Source organism: Chiloscyllium plagiosum, chromosome 3 (assembly GCF_004010195.1).
Source record: "Chiloscyllium plagiosum isolate BGI_BamShark_2017 chromosome 3, ASM401019v2, whole genome shotgun sequence".
NCBI classification, from domain to species: Eukaryota; Metazoa; Chordata; class Chondrichthyes; order Orectolobiformes; family Hemiscylliidae; genus Chiloscyllium; species Chiloscyllium plagiosum.
The window spans coordinates 57,538,095-57,550,490 of NC_057712.1; positions in this window are offsets into that span (position 1 = coordinate 57,538,095).

Below are 12,396 nucleotides of genomic sequence, written 5' to 3' on the forward strand. Positions count from 1 at the left end.
AACATGAGGCAATAAGATTAAAGAGGTAAACACCTGGCTCGAAGATCGGTGTGGGAGAGATGGGTTCAAATTCATGGGACAATGGTACCAGTACTGGAGAAGGAGGTGAACCATGTAAGTAGGCCTATAGATAAGACCTTAAACTAAATGGTTTGCGGTGGACTGGGGGTCGTGGTGGGGGAGTTGGGCAAGGCTTTGATCTTTAGGTGCATGGAAAATTACAAAAGCAAAGGTAAAGGAGAAGGTAAGATTGTAGATTCGCAATTGGGCTGATTGTTACCAGAAAATACAAGGTAGGGACAGAATATGAGAATGTTATATTGCATCCAAGTGTAAGAAAATTCAGTAATAGAACAAATTTAAAGGCTTTGTATCTTGTGAACGAAGCACTTGGAGTAAGGTAGATGAACTGACTGAAATTGTGGTAAATGAATATGATCTCATGTCCATTATGGAAGCATGATTACAAGGAAATCAAAACTAGGTGCTTCACATTCAGGGATATTTATTTTTCAGAAAGACAGGAGGGATAGGAAAATTGGTAGGGTAGCACTGTTAACAAGAGATGAAAATGAGGACAGTGAGAGAGATGACCTAGGCTTGAATGATGTAGTGTCTATTTGGGTGGAGGTTAAAAAAAGCAAGGGAAAGAAACCATTGGTAGGAGTAGTGTACAGACTCTCAACAGTAGCCAATGTGAACCCATTTCTCTGCGTGAAATGCTATGAACCAACAAATAACATGAGCATATAATAATAATAAGGGTGACTTGAATCTTCATGTTGATTGGGTCAATCAAGTTGGAAAAGCTAATTATAACAACAAATTCATATAGTACATTGGAGTAGTTTGCCAGAGCAATGTGTCATGGAGACAATCAGGGAGCAAACTATCTTGGATCTTGTAAAGTTTAAATAATGACCTCCAAGTAAAAGATCCCCCAGGAAGTAATGATCACAATATTGTATTATATTATTCAGTTTAAGATTGATAAACCTGGTTCAACTGTGTTTAACTTAAGTAAAGGGAGTTACAATGAAATTGTGATAGAGTTAGCTAAAGTCAACTGGATGGATGGATTAGCAGAAATAACTATAAGTAAGTAGTGGCAACATTTAAGGAGGTAATTTTCAACAAAAATACATCCCAGTAAGAAGGAAAGATTCTAAGAGAGGACTAAGCCAACTATGACTAACCAAGGAAGTTAAGGAGACTATTAAGTTGAATGAAAAAGCACACAAGGAGGCAAAAGTCATTGACAGCCCTGAAGCCTGGGTTAAATTCAGAATCCAACAAAATAGGACTAAAAAGACAGTAAAAGACAAAGAAAATAAATGAAGGGAAAAGTAGTGAGGAATATAAAACCTGACAATAAGGGCTCCTTTAAATATGTAAAAATGAAGAGGGAGGGGGCGTCAAAGTGAACGTAGGTACCTTAGAAAATGAATCTGGATGGATAGTTACAGGAAACAAGGAAATGGCAGAGGAGTTAAATAATTTTGTATCAGTTTTTATGGTAGAAGATACTTCGAACATCCCTTTAATACAAAAGAATATGGGGGAGGAATTAAGCATAGGTGTAGCAGGTAATCAGAAAAGCTAATGGAATGTTCACCCTTATTTCAAAAAGGTTGAAGTAAAAGAGTAGGCAAGTTTGACTGCATCTATACATGGTACATGGGAGACTCAATCTGGAATACTGTGAACAGTTTTGGTCCATTTACAAAGTCATAGAGTCATGGAAAATTACAAAAGCAAAGGTAAAGGAGAAGGTAAGATTGTAGATTCGCGATTGGGCTGATTGTTACCAGAAAATACAAGGAAGGGACAGAATGTGAGAATATCATATTGCATCCAAGTGTAAGAAAATTCAGTAATAGAACAAATTCAAAGGCTTTGTATCTTTGAATGAAGCACTTGGAGTAAGGTAGATGAACTGACTGAAATTGAGGTAAATGAATATGATCTCATATCCATTATGGAAGCATGATTACAAGGAATTAAGGAATTAAAACTGGGAGCTTCACATTCAGGGATATTTATGGAAACAGACTCTTCGGTCCAACTCATCCATGGGAACCAGGTGTCTGCTAAATATTGTAATTGTACCAGCTTCCACCACTTCCTCTGGCAGCTCATTCCATAGACACTACCACCCACTGTGAAAATGTTACCCCTCAAGTCCTTTTAAAATCTTTCCCCTCTCATCCTAAATTAATGCACTCTAATTTTAGATTCCCCCACCCTGGGAAAAAGACCTTGGCTATTTACCCCATCCATGCCCCTCATGATTTTATAAACCTCTATAAGGTCACCCCTTAGCCTCTAATGCTCCAGGGGAAACAAAAGCCCCAGACTATTCAGCCCCTCCCTATAACTCAAATCCTCCAGTCCTGTCAACATCCTTGTAAATCTTTTCTGCATCCTCTCAAGTTTAACAACATTCTTTCTATTGCAGGGCAACCAGAATTCTACACAGTATTCTAAACATGGCCTCACCAATGTCCTGTACAGCAGCACATGATGTCCCAACTCCTCTTCTCAATGTTCTGACAAATGAAAACAAATGTGCCAAATACCTTCTTCATAAGAATAGATATTATTTCATTGGAGGCAATTCAGAGAAGGCCCACTAGAACGATACCTAGTATGAGGGCATTGCCTTGTGAAAAAGGGCTAAACAGAGACTCTACTCACTGGACCTTTGAAGAATGAGAAGCAATATCATTGAAACATATAGAATTCTTAAGGGTAAATGCTGAGAGGATGTTTCCTCGCATGGAAGAGATTAGGACCAGAGGGCACAATTTCAGAATAAAGCTGTACCAAATTAAGACTGAATTGAGGAGGAATTTCTTCTCTCATACGGTTGACAGTCTTTGAAGCTCCTTGCCACATAGAGCCGTGGGAGTATGTTCTGTGTATATTTAAGACTGAGGTAAATAGATTATTGATCAGTCGGGAATCAAGGGGAAGCATGAAAGTGGACGTGGGGAATGTCAGATCCGCTGTCATCCTATTGAATGGAGAAACAGTTTCAAGGGGCCAAATGGTCCACTCCTGTTATTATTTTTTCTGGTCATATGGTCTGACTCATGCCACAAATGCCAAGCAATAACAATCCCTAAGAAGAGACAAATTAACCATGGCCACTTCACTCACTGAATTCCTCTCTACCAATATTCTGGAAGATTTTCATTGATCAGAAACTGAACTGGACTAGCTACATAAATACTGTAACTACAGGAGCAGGTCAGAAGCTAGGAATTCTGTAAGTAATCTCTGATGTCCCGAATGTCTGTCCACCATCTACAAGTTACAAGTCAGGAGTGTAACGGAATGCTCTCTTCTTTCCTGGATGAGCACAGCTCTAACATTGAAGAAGATGGACAGCATTCAGGGCAAATAATCAGCCCTTTTGATTGGCACTCCATCCATTGCACTGAATATTCACTCCCTTCACTTCCCAGCAGAGAGGCAGCAGTTTGTACCATCTTGAAAATGCACTGCAATAACTCATAAAAATCCTTGACAGCATCTTTAAAATCCATGATCTCTACCATCTAGAAGAACAAGGTCAGCAGATGCATGGGGACACCATCACATGCAATTTCCCCCCAAGTGATGTGTCATCCTGACTTGGAAGTAAATCATACCTTCACTGTTACTGGGTCAAATTCTGAAACTGCCTTCCTAACAGCACTGCGGATGTCCCTACACACTAGAGAATATGGCAGCTCAAGGAGCAGTTCACCACTACCTTCTCCATTGCAAATGGGGACAGGCAATAAACGCTAACCTAGCTAGCAACCCTTATATCCTGTGACTAAATAAAGTTGAGGCTGAGACAGTGCTTTGTATAGTTTTATCATAACATCCTTGCTTTAATATGTTCCTATTAATCAAGCCAGGTTACTGTGTGCTTACTCACAACCCATTAGGCTACCTTTAATAATTCCGGATGAAGGGCTTTTGCCCGAAACGTCAATTTTCCTGCTCCTCGGTTGCTGCCTGACCTGCTGTGCTTTTCCAGTACCACTCTAATCTAGACTCTACATTTAATGATTTATGATTGTCCAAGTCTGGGTCACTTTAGGATTTATCCTCTGTTTAATATTAATTCTCATGTTTTTCCGACTAATACAAAGCACTTCACATTTCTCTGTATTAAATTTAATCTGTCAATTTTTCCATTTCTCTGTATTAAATTTAATCTGTCAATTTTTCCATTTCACTACCCTATGTCCTTTTGAAGTTCTATACTATCATCATGCTTCAAAATAATTTTGTATCAAACATAAATTTTGAAAATGGCCTTTTACACTAGGTCTCGGTCACTAATATTTCTGACACCGACCCTTCACCACAAAAGTCTTCCTCCAGTGCAAAAACAATCCATGAACAATTATTCCATCACCTGTAACTCTGCCAATTTTAACACATTACTACTGCTTTTTTAATTCCATTTGTGCATCAATCTGTTTTGTGGCACAACATTAAGTGCCTGTTATAGTGGGTGAATCAAATTTTCTGACAACTGGCATCTGTGGTGGCCAAAATGTACTTGGCATTCCTGCCAACAGATGGATGTAAATGTGTTGGACTGGTCTTTCTTGCTGCCATGCTGGGACCCCCTGTCACTGAGGATAAAAAATGTTCGTAGAGCCTCTTCCTCCTATGTTTAGTTGTTTAATTGTCTACCACCAGTCACAACTGGATATGGAAGGACTGTAGAGCTTCATTTGATGTGTTGGCTATGAAATCACTCAGCTTTACTATAGCATACTAAGTTCACTGGAGAGCATGCTTGTAGACACTATTGTAATGTTAGCCAATCAGCATATTCCCCTATACCCTTAATTGAATGAAAATTAGTAGAGTGAAGTGTATTCCAGGCCTTAGGTTTACAGATTGGCTTCTAGTGATAAAATTCTACTTCTAGTGATGACCCATAGCATCTCATAGATATAGAGTTGTGAGGTGTTTACGAGTATGCCTGTCTTAAAATGCTCTGGACACCAGAACATCTTTTGTCATTTAATCCCAGAGAAAGCATCTTTACTCTTAGTCACTTGCTACCTGCAACTTGCACATCTCATTTTAAAACAGGGAGATCTTCTGCCACAAAAAATTACTGTCCTTTGTTGCACTTCTTTATCTAACTCATTGAATACTTGGGATTGAACCTAAGACACTGCGAAAACTATTTTGCAAATAGTATAAAAGGCATTGTTTTACTCATACTGATGTAGCAGGATAAATAGTGAAGGGTTTTGGTGAGGTGTTGTTTTGGGGAGAGAGAGGTATGACAAAAACGAAAATATCAGACTCCCAATGTTGAGAAAATGTTTCCTGATTATCCCCTCAAGACCTAACCGGTTTCCTGTGCTAGACTGATGGAGACAGTGAGGTTGTATGGAGTCCAGGGTGTACTAGCTAGATGGATAGAGAACTGGCTGGGCCACAGAGAACAAGGAGTAGTAGTGGAAGGAAGTTTCTCAAAATGGAGACCTGTGACCAGTGGTGTTCCACAGGGATCCCTGCTGGGACCACTGTTGTTTGTGATATACAAAAATGATTTGGAGGAAGGTGTAGGTCAGAGGTGGAGAACCTTTTCATGTTGGAAGGCTGCATTATGTTAGTTGTAATCTAATAAGGCTGCATCCAAGAAACTTTAATTATATATTCTTCAAAATTTACATTGTTTTAATTGTGGCAGTCAGTCTGTGACAATTATTTCGTCGAATATTTTTTTATTCCCTGGTATTTTAAATATATTCATTTTAAGATTAAAATAAAAATAATAAAGGATAAAAAAAAACATATTAATAAAAAATAAAAGATTTGTTCTGCAAAATTTGGATTCATTCAAAAGGCCACACACAATAGTCTAGAAGGCTGCAGGTTCCCCACTGCTGGTATAAGTGGTCTGATTAACAAGTTTGCAGATGACACTAAGATTGGTGGCGTAGCAGATAGTGAAGGGGACTGTTAGAGAATATAGATAGATTGGAGAGTTGGGATGGAGAAATGGCAGATGGAGTTCATTCCGGGAAAATGTGAGGTGATGCATTTTGGAAGATCCAATTCTAGAGCAAACTATACAGCAAATGGAAATGCTCTGGAGAAAATTGATGTATGAAGAGATCTTGGTGTTCAAATCCATTGTTCCCTGAAGGTGGCAATGCAGTCAGTAGAGTGGCCAAGAATGCATACGGTATGCTTTCCCTCATCGGACGGAGTATTGAGTACAAGAGTTGGCAGGTCATGTTACACTTGTATAGTACTTTGATTTGGCCACATTTGGAATACTGCGTACAATTCTGGTCACCACATTACCATAAGGAGGTGGATGCTTTGAAGAGGATACAATGATGGTCACCAGGATGTTGCCTGGTATGGAGGGTGCTCGCTATGAAGAGAGATTGAGTAGATTGGGATTATTTTCATTCGAAAGACAGAGGCTGGCGGGGGTGGGGGGGGGGGAACCTGATTGAGGTCCCCAACATCATGAGAGGTATAGACAGTGTGGATAGCAAGAAGCTTTTCCCGCAGTGTGGGGAACTCAATTACTCGGGGTCACGAGTTGAAGTGAGAGGGGAAGAAAGTCTAAGGGAGATATGTGTGGAAAGTTCTTTATGTAGAGGCTGATGGGTGCCTGGAATGCATTGCCAGCGAAAGTGGTAGAGGCGGGCACGATAGCATCATTTAAGATGTATCCAGATAGATACATGAATGAGTACGGAGTAGAGGGATACAGATCCGTCGAAAATAGGTTACAGGTTTAGATAGAGGATCTGGATGGGTGCGCAAGGGCCTGTTCCTGTGCTGTAATTTTCTTTGTTCTTGTTGTTCTTTGTGACTTCAGAATCTTGCTGTTCATCAAATTCTCTCCATGTATTTGTATCTAACTCTCATTTGTGTGCCATTTTAATTCTCCTCTCTTTCAACAAGAAACTAGACTCTGTAACTTTCCCCATGTAAATCATAGCAGATACCTGGCAGCTGTACTCACCCTGTGCTCATCCTCACCATTGTGCAACTGCTTCTTCAGAATGTTATGCACCATTGACACTCTCCCTCGCAACACTTTGTCAACTCAAGTTGGCATCATTGAACCTCTAGCCTTATCACATTATCATGCCTGATTTTGGCTCAACTCTCACACCATTTCACCTCTTCAACACTTTATTTTGGAGCTCAGGGACACCTATGATTTAAATGCTTCTACCTGCCAAACACTTATTTTTCCAGCACTCTGTTCTTGTTTCAGATTTCCACTATTCACAGGTCTGCGTGTTTATCTCAAAGCTCTTAGCTTGCATTCTTAGCACTCACTTCACACTGTCAGCCTTTGTATACTTCACATTACTTTCCTAGTACAAACTCTCTGACCTCAGCATTGACTTAGGGGCAACCAGGCTCAACTTTCTTAATGCATAATGTCTTTTGTGCTCCGTTACAGACTGCCACCATCTCTGTGGCTGTCGTTTTATTGTGCAGAGGGAGAATCAGGCAGCTTGTGACAGTGAGGAACACTGAACAGTCAGTCAGATGGGCATGTCGCTGTGGCACCATGCAATGTCAAGGTCATACGTGCAGCATATACTGGCTGTTTACATGACAGCCACACCATATGTGCTTCAAGCAAATGGCCACGTGCAAAAGTAAACACAACAGTCATTACGTGTCATGAAGGGGGACTGCAAACATTAAGGGTAACCCTTTGGATCATCCTACTCCATTCCAAAGAGGTTGAGCACAGCTAGTCAGGTGCTTTGCCCCACATGAGTCCAGGGATCAGTGTCTGGGTATTGGGTTGTAGTCTATACTGCAGGACAATTGTAAGCAAGTTAGGTGCTATGGGCAGGTGATTCAGCTTGCCATTGACAAATCAGTCCAGAAGTTGGACCAGTTTTTCTAGCAATGATACAAAGAGAAGGATTAAGTATGAGGAAGTGAATTGACATTATTGACGATGTTTGCACAGGAGGTGTTGTAAGGCATCCCCAGTGAGTACTTAGGAAACAAAGAGGACAGAAGGGTTAGCAGTTTGGAAGGATGAGGAAAATAGGTTGAAGGAACATGTTACATGCAATACAAAGAGTTGTGGTTAATGAGCCTGAACAAACAGAGAGGATGATGGTTCTTATCCCTGTAGATCATGGATAATTCAGTGACCTCCTTTCTGTAATGCTAAGCATTCCTTCTGTCATGGGATACAGCGCTGAACCCAGGCCACAATGTGTACCCAGATTAGTTTTGTTTGGTGAAGAGGTCTCCTGTGGTGGTCAGTTTGAATATGGATTGTGCTCCTCTCCATCAGCCTGTCCAAGACTTCCAGGTCTATGAAGCATTGTGCAAGTTTTCCTTTGTTTTGGACCACAACCAAATGTTGAGGCTCAAGCACTATAACATGAGGTATTGATCTTGGCTTGGAATATCTGAAGTATTATGTAGGTGGGCTTTAAATTTGGCACCATAAGTATGAAAGTCAAAAGGTGTGCATTTCCATTTCTCTGACTGCACAATTTCCCAAGCAAGGTGTCCAAGAGCTTGGTTGTATAATTAAAGAAGTGAAAAGTAGAAGACTGCGTGAGAAAAGTCATTCTGGACCATGGAAATCCAGGTGCCATGAATCTCAGTAAACAAATCATTAATTGAAAATGGAATAATTCTGCCCACATATACAACTTTTAATACTAAAGGATTGACACATATATATACCAATGTTTTCTACTAAAGTAGCAAAAGCTATAATGGAACGTTGACCCATTGGTGATCTCAAACAAGTATCCTTTACATTTCTAAAATGAGCCTGGACTCAATCAAGTTCCTATTTTCCCAGAGGAAACTTTCCAGTGAGAGATCAGAATATAAGCTGAGACAAAAATAGAAGTTCTCCAATGAAATTACATTTGGCATTTATGTAAAAGGAGGAAAGAGACTAAAAAGTACATTAATGTAGGAGTGGGTGTTAAATGTGCACATTATGGACAATCTTCATAATTTTCATTTAAATAAATTATGGCTGAATCTATCATGAGCATATCTACGAGTGTTATTATTGAATATAATATTCATGAATTCTAGAAATAATGCGTCAATCCAATCACCAGAAATTTTATGTGTTTTCGGATCTGAATAAAAGTTTTAGTCAATATTGTATGCTTTATTATTTAACAGTTGCAAATATATTTCTTGCCTCATTTTTAATATGGAATATTAAAATATAAGAAAAAAAATCCACACCAGTCATACTGAATTTGGCTCAGACATTGAATCGCAAAGGATGCTGAAGTCTTTTCCCAGCACTTGATCTCTATTCGTTAATTCTGGCTGTAATGGATCAGTGACTGAAAAAAAAAAGCTTAATAAACCTCAGTACAAACCTTCACCTAGCATTAATTTCTGGTTATGAAAGGTGGGATTTACGATAGCTTTCATTCATCTGAACATATACTGGACTGAACTTATTGCTTCCCACTGAAGCCGGAGGCAGAGAAAACAGGCTTCATCATGAAGGGTGGGTTCATAGCAGTCTTGCACCATCAGGACAATCCCTTGAATAAATGGCAGGACAGTGGGGATTGATGCCGGATTTGCAGCCATCATCATTGGGTTCTCACTCAAGCTGCTAATGGAATGAACTTGACAGACATTAATCCCTCACTGCATAATAATTTTCTGATGCTTAAGGGATTGAACAGGAACAGCATGACTTTTTTATGCCTCAGAAAGCTGTTCAGAAAGTTTTATGGGTGGCAGTGGAACTCCGACGTTGCCAGGCCAGCTGTGCCCAACTGGAAGAATTGGCAGAAGGAGGTAGGAGCTTGCTGAAAGGCAATCCCTTGCCCGTCTCCCATGATTCCCCACAGCGCAACTCTCATTCCACCCACACTCATCTTTAGTGTGGGGTCCCACAACATTTCCAGTTCTCTGATGAGCAAAAAGCCACCACTTCCCACCGTTCACACTGGTGCAGACTAGTCACCTTAATCAGTTACCTGTCTCAGAGGCAGTGCAATTTCACCTGCAGGGGTCTCAAAATAATTAAATTAAAACCATTGAGTGGATAGAGGGTGGGAATGTGTCCTGCAATCGCCCACCACAAAAAAATGTGAAGCAACACAGAATATTTGTACTGAGAGATTCTAATTCTGAGTCAGAGACGTATTGAGTATTACCTTTCCTACCTAAAACTCAACCCAATCATAGGATTGTGAAGTGGTTGCATTAACAGTGGGCTCAAACAAGATCAAGAATTGGCTCTAAAATTCCTGGTTACCAAGTATTTAGAAATGAGAGAGAAGATCAAAGAGAAGGCAATTAGAATAATGATAATCAAACAAATATAGGAATGCTTCCTGGACTCAATCCATTTGAGTAAACTTACTGAACTGGAATTGAGAGAGAATCGCTGCTTTATTTTTATATAAATGTAATCATTCACAGGAAATGAGTGTCGGTGGCTAGACCAATATTTATTTCTCATCTTTAACTGGCTTCAAGATAGTATTGAGCTGCCTTGTTGCACCACTGCAGTCCACGAGGGAAAGGTACACCTAGAATGTGTTAGAACGGAGTTCCAGATTCTGACCCAGTGACAGTAACATACATTTTAGGAGGAGAAGTAGGCCATTCAATCTCCCAACCCCCTCGCACCCCTCCAAAGTCTGGTCCAGAAATCAGCAAGGTTATGGCTGATCGACTGAAGATCTCAACACCAGATTCACATCTACCTCTTATCCACTTTAACTCCTTTCTTGGTCAATCTACCTTTGCTTTCAAGATGTCCAAGGGTCACATCTGATGGGGAAGGGATAGCCAAAACCTCATTGTCATCAAAGGAAAATAAAAAGACTCCTCATTTCCATATTAAATGGAAAACTTTTTAAAATGAAAGCTATGCTCTATAGTTCTAGTCTCTCCCATGAGGGGGAAAATCTTTCTAGGATATTCTCACTGTCAAGCTCCCTCACAAATCTGTACATTGCAATAGATCATCAATCATTCTTTAAAGCCTGTCCAAATCTCTCCACCTGGGTATCAGTGAAATGGATGTGTACTGAACCCCTTCTGAAGTATTCATACACTTTCTTAAATAAGGAGAACAAAGTGTTTGGGAGAATCAATACAAGTCTTTGTAACGGTTTTACATTTTCCAGCAGGATAATTCTGGTTCAGCTTCGAAGGGTGAATTAATTACAAACCATGTGGTCGTCAAAAATGGGAAGTTATCAGACTTTCTGCAGTCCAAAATGGGTTTGCTGGAACAAATGCTTCAGTTCATTACCCAGGCCTAAATCATTCCATACAGAGAGAAAACATCAGGGATTCTTTTGACACAGTCAGATGTATAGGCCCAAAGATGGCATTATCACCATCTTGACAGCAAACAAAATGCTCAAAGAGTAAAAATCAATGTAATTGACAAGATGGGTTGTACAAGACATGGTTGCAAATAGAATTACAAATTCAGTGAATGTCCAAATGAAGCTTAATGCCAGAAGTGTGACTCATTTGAGATACTTAATTGCTCAAGGTTAACAGCACGTTCATCAGCTCAAAAACAAATTGTACAGTTCAAGACACCCAAAAAGAATAAGTTCAAGAACTTCACAGTATAGAACAAAAGACAAAAGAGAATCAAAGGAGATATCGGACCATCAACTTGAAAGTATAACAACCCTTCAAGTCTGTGCTGAAACATTCTGCCTTTCCATATGAAAACTGTCTTCACCTAAAGGATCTATATCTCTCTATTCGTTTCCTATACATGTATTCATCCAGGTGCTTCTTGAATGCTGCTATTATGTCTGCTTCCACCACCTCCTCTGGCAGCATGCTCGAGACACTCACTATCCTTTTTTGTAAAAAGCTTGCCTCTCCAGTCTCTTTTAAATTTCCACCATTTCACTTTCAACCTGTGCCTCCTAGCAATTATCCTCGCCACCCTGGAAAAAGGTCACACACTTCCCACTCTATCCATGCCATCCATAATCTAACAAACATCTGTTAGGTTGTCCCTCAATCTCCTGCATTCCAGTGAAAACAAATCCAGTCTTTCCAAACTTCCTTCATAGTTAAAATCCACCATACCAGGCAACTCCTGGTAAACCTTTTCTGTACCCTTTCCAAAGCATCCACATCCTTCTGGTAATTAGATTAGATTAGATTACATTACAATGTGGGAACAGGCCCTTCGACACAACAAGTCCACACCGACCCGCCGAAGCGCAACCCACCCATACCCTTACATTTACCCCTTACCTAACACTACGGGCAATTTAGCATGGCCAATTCACCTGACCCTGCACATCTTTGCACTACCGGAGGAAACCCACGCAGACACAGGGAGAACATGCAAACTCCACAAAGTCAGTCGCCTGAGGT